The sequence below is a fragment of the Prunus avium genome, chromosome 4 (assembly GCF_965620075.1).
Source record: "Prunus avium chromosome 4, drPruAviu1.hap1.1, whole genome shotgun sequence".
In the NCBI taxonomy this organism is placed as follows: domain Eukaryota; kingdom Viridiplantae; phylum Streptophyta; class Magnoliopsida; order Rosales; family Rosaceae; genus Prunus; species Prunus avium.
In genome coordinates this window covers 12,391,711-12,404,094 of record NC_142287.1, presented here as the reverse complement: position 1 = coordinate 12,404,094, position 12,384 = coordinate 12,391,711, and the positions used below count along the sequence as shown (strand labels likewise).

General features: G+C 38.1%; 2 pseudogenes; both read left to right on the top strand.

Moving 5' to 3' along the window:
* The first annotated feature begins 832 nt into the window (after window positions 1-832).
* Window positions 833-2,811, top strand: LOC110773419 (uncharacterized; annotated as a pseudogene).
* A 7,550-nt stretch (window positions 2,812-10,361) lies between these two features.
* On the top strand, window positions 10,362-12,383 carry LOC148294812 (leucine--tRNA ligase, cytoplasmic pseudogene; annotated as a pseudogene).
* The last annotated feature ends 1 nt before the right edge of the window (window position 12,384 follows it).

Here is a 12,384-nt window from a genome sequence, read left to right as displayed (position 1 = left end):
GGGGTAAAAATGAAAATATTTGGAAACTTTGGGGGTAATTTTGAAAGTTATTTAGTATTTGGGGTTAAAATGTAAAAATAAAACATAGAATTTCAGACTGCTTAAGTCGAGAGAGAGGCTAGGTCTTGGGTTTCATTCAGACAAACACCAACCAAATAGAAGAAGAAGAAGAAGGAAGGAGGAAGAAGGAAGAAGGAGGAAGAAGGAAGAAGGAAGGGAATAACTCACCCAGTCGCACCCAGCTTTCTCAACCAGCGCCGTTGCAGCAGCTTTATCGCTACTCAGATTCATACGCAGCTCAAGGTTTCTTCTTCTTTCTTTGAATAATCTGCTGTTCTTATATGGGTTTGGAACTTGGGTATATAATTTAATAAGTTGTGTGGTTGGAATTGTTGTTGATTTGATTTGGGTTCTCCTTTCTTTTTAATAAGCTGCGGCCAGTTGTTGTTATATGGGTTGTTTACTATATTATTTAATAAGTTTTGTGTGGTTGGAATTGTTGTTGATTTGGGTATATAATTTAATTAGTTTATGAAGTGATTTGGGTATATAATTTGATTTACAGGAAATGAGTAGTGTGGGTAATAGTTCTTGTGATGGGAATGCTAGTAATAATAATGGGGAGCATGAGGAGAATGATAATACTCCTTTATGAAAATATGTCAAGAAGCTTGACAAAGACGGTAAAGCCGGTGGCAATACTTCTTTCCAATGCAACTATTGCCAAAAAACTTTCAAAGGATCATACTTTAGAGTGAAGAGCCACTTGTTAAAACTCAAAGGCAATGGAGTTGCTTGTTGCACTAAAGTTACAAATTCTCATTTGATGGAGATGGAGAAAGTAGTGGAAGAAGCGGAATTGAGGGTTAAAATGGCACAACTTAGAGATGTACCCTTACCCACCTCCAACACTTCAAGTCAAGGAGGTTCAAGTAGTGGTTTGGGTGTAGGTTCAAATTGGTGTGGCACCACAAGTAGTGACCCAAAGAAGAGGAAGGCTAATCCTATTGAGAAAGCATTTAACAATAATCTTAGAGAACAATTAGATGGTGAGATTGCAAGAATGTTTTACACGAGCGGCTTGTCATTTCAATTTGCAAGGAATCCCCATTATGTGAATGCCTTTAGAATCGCTTGTAGTAAAACACTTTCGGGTTACCACCCTCCCGGTTACAATATGTTGAGAACTACACTTCTCCAAAAAGAGAAGAATAACATTAAGGAGTGTTTGCAACCAATGAAAAGGGCATGGCAAAATAAAGGGGTAAGTGTTTGTAGTGATGGGTGGTCGGATGCACAAAGAAGACCTCTCATTAATATCATGGCCGTTTGTGAAAGTGGGCCTATGTTCTTGAAGGCAATAAATTGTGAAGGTGAGTGTAAGGATAAATTTTTCATGGCGAACTTACTTATTGAATCAATTCGGGAAATAGGTCCTCAAAATATGGTTCAAGTGGTCACCGACAATGCTCCGCTTTGTAAGGCGGCCGGACATATTGTTGAGGCAAAGTTTAAGCACATCTTTTGGACACCATGTGTGGTTCATACCCTTAATCTTGCTTTGAAGAACATATGCTCACCCGTGCTAAGACATCCGGAAGTGTATGAGCAATGTAGTTGGATTTCAACAATCTCAAGTGATGCATGGTTTATTAAGAATTTTATTATGAACCATAATATGAGGTTGTCAATGTATAATGATCATTGTAAGTTGAAGTTGCTCTTCGTTGCTGAGACACGTTTTGCTTCTACAATTGTGATGCTTAAAAGATTTAAGCAAGTGAAACAAGGCTTAGAGCAAATGGTTATTAGTGAGCAATGAGACATTTATAAAGAGGATGATGTGGTAAAAGCAAGGACGGTGAAGGAAAAAATATTGGATGAGTGCTTTTGGGAGGACATTGATTACATACTTAACTTTACTTCTCCAATATATGAGATGCTTAGGTTGAGTGACACGGATATGCCTTGTCTTCACTTGATTTATGAGTGGTGGGATAGTATGATAGAAAAAGTGAAGACAATTATATATTGAAAGGAGCGCAAGCAACTCAATCAAGAGTCAATGTTCTTCAATGTGGTGCATGAAATTTTGGTGGACCGATGGACCAAGAGTTACACACCACTCCATTGCTTGGCACACTCTCTAAATCCTAAGTAAGTCTTTACTTTAGTAAATTTCTCCTTGTGTTTATCATTATAATTTTATAATTCTTATCATGTACTTCTAGGTATTATTGCAAGGAATGACTTGATATGGCTCCTAATCGTTGTGCTCCACATAAAGACATTGAGATTACAAGGGAGAGGAAGAAATGTATTGAGAGATTCTTTCCTAATGAGGTGGAGAGAAGAACGGTTAATGAGGAGTATGCCTCTTTTTCGGCATGTATTGAAGATTTTTCGAGTATGGACTCTATGAAGGATAGAGGTTTCATGGCTCCGGTAAAATGGTGGGTTATCTATGGAGCTTCCACACCAAAACTTCAAACCATAGCATTGAAGCTACTTGGACATCCTTCTTCCTCCTCATGTTGTGAAAGAAATTGGAGCACTTACAACTTCATTCACTCTATTAAGAGGAACAAGATAACACTGGAAATAGCGAAAGATTTAGTATTTGTGCATAGCAATCTTCGTCTCCTTTCAAGGAAAAGGCCCGAATATAAAGAAGGGGAAACTCATATGTGGGATGTTGGAGGAGATGCATTTGATTCCATGGATTTGGAAAATGCCGGAGTGCTTGAGATTGCAAACCTCTCTTTTGATGAACTGGACTTAGAAGCCATCATATTCAACCATGATGAATGAAGTTAGAGCTTTGAGAAGTGATTTCTAATGTTTTAATTTGTGCTTTGTTTATGGATATTGTATTTTGTGTGTTTTGTTTAATTTGTGCTTTGTTTATGGAGATTTGAATGAAGTTATGTGTTTTGAACTTATTATGGATGAAATATCAATTTTCAATTTTTCAATTTATATATATTTTTTTAATATATATTATTTTAATCGTCGTATCGGTGTCGTACCCATATCCTACTTTTTGGAGATTTGCCGTATCAACGTATCGTATCGTATCGTATTGCCGTACCCATATCTGTATCGGTGCAACATAGCATAAAAGATATACCTGGCATCATCTTCCTTGAGTACACGATCTCCGAACTCATTCAATCGCAGCAACAGCAACTCTAGCAAAAGACACAAACCGCTCAAGACTTCTGCTTTTTCTCAAAAACTGTTTCAACTCTCTCTTTATGATGAGATTAGGGTTAGAGAATGTATGTGATGAGAGCAGAGTCTTAAGCTTATATAGGGCTAGGTCAAGTCGTCTCTACTCATCACCAAGGGCCGACTTGACTAACTCTCTAAGCCCATCAAGCAATGGTTCGCGCAAAAGGAAATAACCTCTTATCAAACCTGATATAACTTCGTATTTAGTGTACCGATCTAAATATGAATATATCATATTTTTCTTTGTGTTCTATTTGTGATGGTGTTAATTATTTTCTGTTTCTCTATTACTCGGTCATTTGATTTAATATGCCTTATTTTTTTCGCATGAAAATTTACTCTCGGAGATCAAAATAAGAGATTTGAAGGATTAATTTTCTATTATTATGTTTCATTTTGATCTATTTGTAATGGTGTTAATTATTTTCTGTTTCTCTGTTACTATTTCCTCATTCTTTTCTTCTTCTTTTTTTTCTTATGAAGATTCACTCTCAGAGATCAGAACAAGATATTTGAAGGTATGTTTGAATCTATTATGTTTCTATATCTTCCAATTTTAATTTATACTTTTAAATTCTGTTTTGGTTATACCTTTCAACAACTAGCTTGTCTGCAAGCTCTCCCGTGCATGCAGGTGACTTTTTTTTTTATCTCTCGAACTATGTGCTACTTACAATTTTTTCTATTAAGAAATTATATTTTTCTAGACAGGCATTGTAGATGATTTTTTTTGCTTGCCTGAATTAAAATGCCTGTCTAGAAAAGTACAATTGTTTTTTTTTTAAATTGTAAGTTGTGGGTAGCCCGAGAGATTGAAAAAAGGCCTCCCGCATGTGAGTAATGACGTGTAATTTTTATAGACATCCATTTTAAAAGTTAGAAAAAAATAAAATAAAGTTACAACGCATGTCTATAAAAAATATGCGCCAATAATCACACACGAGATATTGAAATAAGAAACTGTTGAGACGCATGTCTAGAAAAATACAGATGATAAAAGAAAATTTTTAAGACAATCATTTAGAGAAAAAGAGAAATACGATTACGTTGTCAAAAGAGAAATACCACTAGACTAAGAATTAGTTAATATGATTTATATAATGAGCAAAATGATTTATATTTACTTGAATATTTTTGGTTTTCGTAGTTTGATTTATTTTCCATGTCATTTCAAATTCGGGATATTTTTTTTCATAGAATTTGGCATATTTTGTTTTATAGAGAACTTTGGCATATTTAGTCATGTAGTTTTGTTTGGTTCACAAACAAGTTTTGATCATAAATTTTATCAATTTAATATATAAAATTTGATGTGGCAATACGTAACCATCATTTATTGGGCGAACTTAATCGTTCACTAGCCGCCTTGCACGCGATCCCGAGCGTGCTAGAGGCTTTTTTCCTTCACGCACGCTACGCTCAACTTACAATTTTTCTCTTTTTTAAGTTTGCAATTGTATTTTTGTAGATGGGTATTTTATCACCCATATTTTTCTAGACGTGCGTCTCAACAGTTTCTTTTTCTAGATATGCGTCTCAATAGTTTATTTTTTTCTTTTATCGCGCATAAACTATTTGGACGCACGTCTAGAAAAATACGGGTGATAAAATGCCCATCTACAAAAATACAATTGCAAACTAAAAAAGCAGAAAAAATTGTAAGTCGACCATTAAGTCTGATGCTTTAACTCATACATGTTAAATGAGGAAAATAATCTGATACAAAACTTTAGATATGTGCCAAAATATTAAAATTATCAGCTAAGATGGTAGTTGGGTTGTTTAATTGAAATTGTCAAAGCCCTAGAATAGGCTTTGAGAATGTGTGTGTTGTGAGTGTTCCAAAAGTAAAAATATAAAATTCTAATAGCCCTCGAATTTTCAATAAAAAATAACCCTCGAGTTATTACAAACAAACCGATACGGGATGCGAAGCTTGGAATCTTCAACAAATGTACCATGAATTTTTTTTCTTTCCATAATACAATACAACCTATTCCGAACTACAATGTCAATACAGACTCAAAGTACATATTTCAACTTAGAACAAAACTCCAAAAAAAAAGAGCTCCCAACTCATCTCATCGTGCATTGGCATGCAAATCGAGGCACACATCACTCGAGACGCACCACACATGTGACTCCCGAAAGTCACTGACAATTCCAAAAAATTCATGACCAACCACGTCTTCAACCTTATCCTCAACCTCGCGCAAATCCAAGATTTCGCGTTCAAATGATGAAAATGCCCTTCAAACCAACCCAGGGTCCAAAGCGATCAAATCTCATCCAAACAACTCCAAAACTATGACATACGCACTGTTAGCATCAAAACAAGACAAAAATCTCCAATTGTCCAAAAAGTCCCTATTTGCGTCCCATAGGTCCCACACGGCAACATGACGCTCCAAAAATCTGCCTTAGGCCCACAACCTCAGATTTCGCATACGATTGCACCAATGGACTCTAAATAGCCCCGACATCTACTGGCATCAATTTGGGTCCGGTCCAACGGTCAGATCATTCTAGATCGCATGATTAGGCACGATAACTTAGGGTCTAAGTGAACCTACAGACTCACAACAATACAAACTACTAGATACAGAAAATTGGACATGATCTAGCAGTCCGATCTAATAGCAAGAATTTGCAATGCAAAAATCGTCGGTCAAACTACAGATCTCGCACTTTCGAGTAGACCATCGTGCTCATTATAATGAGGACTACAACCTAACCTCAAAATATGAACTTAGAACTGAAATCATAAAAAGTCCACTATTGTAGCAATTTCGAAATTTGTATGAAAGCCTTCAAAATTTACCTTAGATTGTAGGGTTCGTTCTCAAGATCACGTAGGTGAAAACGGTTCCACAATTCGAGCTCTAGAACTAAAGATATGAATTTCCAAAGATTTTATGAGAAAATCTATTTTTCTTTCTCTCAAACCAGACCAAGGAGGAGTCCAATTTTCCTGTCACCAAATTCCCTGTGCCCCCCCTGTTTTCTCCTTAGTTTTGTGACATGTGGCACACAACTTAACACTAATTTAACTTTGTTAACTCTCTTCATCCCTTTATTTAAAAATAAAAATGTTTGACAAAAGAAATTGAAGTTAAAAAAATTCCCAGCACCCACCCATCGAACTTCAACAGCCACCCAGCACACGACCACCACCCAACCCTAGTGGTGGCAACCCCTATCCTCCACAACCCAACCCTAGCGGCGGCAACTATGTTAATTGTTATTTGTATTAAAGAATATTAGAATATTAAAATAATTTTATTCACAAGCATAGTCCATTCATCTTCTCCGCCACCCACCATGCGGTGCCAACAGATATAGATCCAGATTTGCCTTCAATTATCGTGGTCACTTTATTTCAACAAGTACACCTTCCTTTTCTCCTATCTCTCCCTTCACACTGCCGCACCAGATCTAGAATCCACAAGTCCTTTGCCTCGAAGACGCCATCAAGCTTCATCGCGAGCTAGACATTCCCACGGCTGCTGCATCGCGACCTTGACTTTTCCCATGATTGCTTCCTCCAAGGAAGAACAATATCTGAGTCAAACGACATAAATATGTTCTGTTAGGCCAGAAATTTGGTGAGAAAGAGGGGAAAGGGACGCTTCGTCGTTGGGGTTGGATGGTCATCGTGTGCTGGGAACTTTTTTTTTTTTACTTCAGTTTCCTTTGTCAAACATGTATTTTAATATATTTTAATTATTTTTCTAAATAAAGGGATGAAGAGAGTTAACATAGTGCCACATGTCACAAAACTAAGGAGGAAACAAGGGGGCATCGGGGATTTGGTAATAGGAAAATTAGAATTGACGAAGGAAGCGCACGAGAAGAGAACCACAAGAAGAAGAAGAAAAGGAGAAAAAAGTGTTGGCACCCACATGCAAACAGTAGTGAACAATTATTTTATTTTAGGATTAACTACACTTTAGTCCCTGTAGGTTTAGTGTCAGTATCGAAATGGGCCCCAAGGATTCAATTCAATCAATTTCATACCCGACATTTCAAAGTATTACCAATTTACACCCGCCGTTACATTGACCGTTAAAGTCAGACGTTAAATGCTGACGTGGCAGTCGTGGGACCCACCTTATAACCAAACAGCAGTTAGACAGAGACCAATATAGGACAAATAATATTAAAAAATTCTTTATTTTTAAAGTTAATTAAAATCAATTATTTAAAACCAAAAAAAAAACATAATTAAAAAACCCTTCAAACTCCCCACCCCTCAAACCTAAATCCAAACCCAGATCTTCACCACCCATCCTTCTTCCTCTTCCTTCTTCTCTCCACCCATCAAACCCTAAATCCAAACCCAGCATCTCCACCACCCATCCTTCTTCTTCCTCCTCCTTCTCTTCCAACATCCCCACCTTCGTTCCTCACCCACCACCCACCACCTCATTCTCCCTCAGTCCTCTCCTCCTAGCCCCAACCAATACCAGAGCCCTAGCCAATAGATCTGAGGAGGAGATCTACGCGTCGTCGGAGACGTATGGCAGATTCGGCACCTGGATTTTCGAGGTCGACAAAGACCCATCGCCCCTCCCGATTGCCCATCGCACCTCCCGATCACCCGGAAATTTCTCAGCCCAGCGTCACCCCTCTTCTCCACGCAGCCCCGCCCCAGCCCCATCCCCTTTCCCTCCTCCTCTGAAATATCTCCGCCCCTCTTAGTCTCTCTCTCTCTCTCTCTCTCTCTCTCTCTCTCTCTCTCTCTCTCTCTCTCTCTCTCTCTCTCTCTCTTACATCTGGTTCGATCCAGTTATGCGCCATAAGTATTTGACCTCACCAGCTGAGTTGGATGACAATGGCAGTACAAATGGAAATGAAGTTTCCCCATAAATGATGGCAAAATGCAAGCGAGCCTGTCTTAATCCAGTAAAACACTGAGCAATTTTTTTTTTTTTTTTCCTTCTTTCTTTATTTATTTATTTGCATATGTTTTTGTTTAGCCGTTATAAAAGACAAAAGCCATTGATTCATATTATTGCTTTCAGCCTTCACCAAATCAAAACTGCTGCTTTAACATTTGGAAATAAATTTTTTTTATAAAGGAATTAAATTTGGGAAATGGGTTTTTTCTGGTCAAGAACATAATTAAAGAAACCGTGTGTAATCCATTGTTATCAAAACCTCTCTCTCTTTCTCTCTCTCTTAAACCCAGAAAAGGAAACTAAGAAAAAAACACATTTTTTTTTTTCCAATATAAAGGTGCCCAAATCAATCAATTGCATCCCAACGCAGCTGTTGGTTTCAGAACAGCCTCCCCTGTTATCTCTCCGAAGCTCGAGATTCAAAAAGATGGTGCCTTTCTGATCTGCAAGTGCAAGCCCCATACACTCATTATCCAGTCTTATGATTAAAAGTCTAATATTCCTCGGAGATCTGATTAATATTATGATCATGAACAAGCAAAACTGAACCTTCGTGGAATTTTCTTCAGTTTTGTTTAATTAGCTGCTTAGATAATTAGCTGGTTTTGTTGCCGGTTTTTAATTATGTTTTTTTTATTTTGGTTTTAAATAATTGATTTTAATTAACTTTAAAAATAAAGAATTTTTTAATATTATTTGTCCTATATTGGTCTCTTTCTAACTGCTGTTTGGTTATGAGGTGGGTCCCACGATTGCCACGTCAGCATTTAACGTCTGACTTTGACGATCAATGTAACGGCGGGTGTAAATTGGTAGTGCTTTGAAATGTCGGGTACTCCTGCCACGTCAATAGTTTTAATGGAGTTTATGGCGGGGGTAAAGTGAAACATGAAATCACAGTTAAAGGGGGTATATGGATGACTTTCAGTTTCAGGTCACAAAGTGAGATTTGACCAAAATTTCAAGGGGCATTATAACTAATAAGCCTATTTTATTTATAAGAGATACAAAATTGTAGAGTGTTTAGTAATAAATGCTAAGCTTATCATGTCAAGTTTAAGCTCATTCATTCATAGTGGGCTAATCCAAGGATGTAAAACTTGTGTAAAAAACATAATGCCGCAGATCAAAATCTAGAATATTTTTTAAGATGCATGAGATTCACCCTTAAATCCGTATTCACTTTGTGGTTACTTTGAATTATCACATTTTCTGGCCACTTCTTTGTCTGTGTGATTCTTATTCTTCATTTTGTCATGTAAATATTTTCCGTTTGAGAATCTTGGTAGTCACCTACTGTTTCTTAGTTTAGAATTTTGAATGATTTGGGAATTTTTAACTATGTTTATTTGAATATGCTGATACTTTCTTATATTCATGTAACAAACTAGCAGCAGGCAGGCTTTAATTTTCTGAATTTGATTCAATAGCAGCAAAGGAAGATTAATGTAACAATTAGTAGGGAGTTGCTTGTACTACAAGAAAAAAAAGAAGCGGCTACAGAAGTGAAAAGTAGACACCCAAGTTGTGTACACGGAATAGGCATATTCGGAAAAAAAAAAAAAAAAAAAAAAAAAAGAAAAAAAAGAAGAAGGTATTTACGTGATTTAGTTGTCTTTTTTATTTTTTATTTTTATTTTTATTTATGGAACTAGGTTTAGGGTAAACTAAGGTAAAAAATTGAAAACTGGATGGATACGGCGTCGTTTGGTTTCGCTTGCATAAGAAAATTAGACGACAGAAGGAGGGAGCCGTCGTATAGCGTGTCTCTCACTCTCACGCACCCAAGGCTTCTCAAGGATACCAACCAAAACGGAAAAAAGTGCATCTTTGCCGCCAGCCAGTGAAAACCTTTGTCCCAATTTTCCTGAATTAGTGTCGCCTAATTCGAATAGGATTTGTGCCAATTTTCCTTATAAATTTTGGTCCTTGTCGTCTTTGGTTCAACCATAAACCAGTTTTCGTGCAAAAGGGACTTGAGCTTCCTGCTTGTCAATTTGTTTCTTCTGCTGGAGCAACAACGTGGAGAGTGCAGCAGTCAAGACTCCATCAACAGCTCCTCTGGTACTGGTACGGTAGTACCCTCCTTCTTGCCTTTTATCTTCTTCAATATATATTTTTATTTTCTAATTCTTCTGAATATGATCTCTCCTCTGGCCTCTGCTTTTTGTTTTAGTTTTGTTGTTGACATTGGACATTGTTCTGTGTTGAGTTTTCTTTTGAATATTTATGTTTCAATTTCACACTGTACAGAAAATATACACACACACACACACACACAAATATACATTGCTAATGGAAATCTTTGCTGTTTGCAGTTTCTGTAAAACTATTGAAATGGCCGCTGAAGATGGGAAGAGCTTTGTAAAGAGAGACACTCTCAAAAAAATAGAAGCAAAGATTCAAACTTTGTGGAAAGAACATGACGTTTACAGGGCTGAATCTCGCGAAAAGCCTCCTAAGCCAGGGGAGAAGTTCTTTGGAAACTTCCCGTTTCCTTACATGAATGGCTTTTTGCATCTTGGACATGCTTTCTCACTCTCAAAGCTAGAGTTTTCTGCACGTTATCATAAACTAAGAGGTGCAAATGTGCTCTTCCCTTTTGGTTTCCATGGAACCGGAATGCCCATCAAAGCCTCTGCTGATAAAATTGCACAAGAGATCCAACAGTTTGGACACCCGCCTGTCTTTCCCATCAACGAAGAGGATCAAGTGAACCAAGAAGAAGTTGAAGATGCAAATGCAGGTGCACCTCTAGAAACTAAGTTCAAGGGAAAGAAGTCCAAGGCTGCATCAAAATCAAGCGGACAAGCGTACCAGTGGGAAATCATGCGTAGTCTTGGCCTTTCTGACAGTGAGATATTCAAATTCTGCGAACCATCTGAGTGGTTGAACTTCTTCCCTCCATTGGCAATGGAAGACCTCAAGGCTTTTGGCTTGGCATGTGACTGGAGCCGTTCCTTTATTACTACAGACAGGAACCCGTATTTTGATAAGTTTGTGAGGTGGCAGATGCGGAAATTGAAAGACAAGGATAAGATTGTCAAAGCGAAACGTTACACCATCTACTCTCCAATGGACGGGCAGCCATGTGCAGATCATGATAGGGCAATTGGCGAAGGAGTTCAGCCCCAAGAATATACTATCATCAAAATGGAGGTGGCGATACCTTTTCCTTCTAAGTTGGGAGTGTTGGAGGGGAGAAAAGTGTTCCTTGCTGCAGCAACATTGAGACCTGAGACCATGTATGGACAAACAAATGCATGGGTATTGCCCAATGGAAGGTATGGAGCCTTTGAAGTCAATGAAACAGATGTATTTATTCTTACGCAGAGAGCAGCACGTAATCTTGCTTATCAGGGGTTCTCTAGGATACCTGAGAAACCTTCTTGCTTGATTGAACTAACTGGTTATGATTTGATTGGCCTTCCATTGAAGTCACCACTTGCACGCCATCAGATTATTTATGCCCTTCCTATGTTAACCATCGTAGCAGACAAAGGGACTGGGATTGTGACTAGTGTACCTGGGGATGCTCCTGATGATTATATGGCCCTGCATGATTTAAAATCGAAACCAGCTTTTAGAAACAAATATGGCGTGAAGGATGAATGGGTTGTGCCCTTTGAGATTGTACCGATCATCAATATTCCGGAATTTGGAGATAAGGCTGCGGAAAAGGTCTGTGGGGATCTCAAGATCAAAAGCCAGAATGAGAAAGAGAAGCTAGCAGAAGCCAAGAGGTTGACATACTTGAAAGGGTTTACAGAAGGAACACTGCTCGTGGGAGAATTTGCAGGAAGGAGAGTCCAGGAGGCAAAATCGTGGATAAGGAGCAAACTAATGGAGGCAGGAAATGCAATCATGTATAGTGAACCGGAGAAGCACGTAGTGTCACGGTCAGGGGATGAATGTGTTGTGGCTCAAACAGAGCAATGGTACGTCTCTTATGGTGAAGCTGAATGGAAAAAATTGGCTGAGGAATGCTTGTCGAGCATGAACTTGTACTCTGACGTGACACGACATGGATTTGAACACACGTTAAGTTGGTTGAATCAGTGGGCTTGTTCACGATCGTTTGGGCTTGGAACACGTATTCCCTGGGATGAAAAACACTTGGTCGAGTCCTTGTCTGATTCAACCTTTTACATGGCTTATTACACCATTGCTCACTTTTTACACGATGGAGACATGTATGGGGATTCCAACACATCTGGGGTTATACCCTATTCAACACATAGGTCTTAAG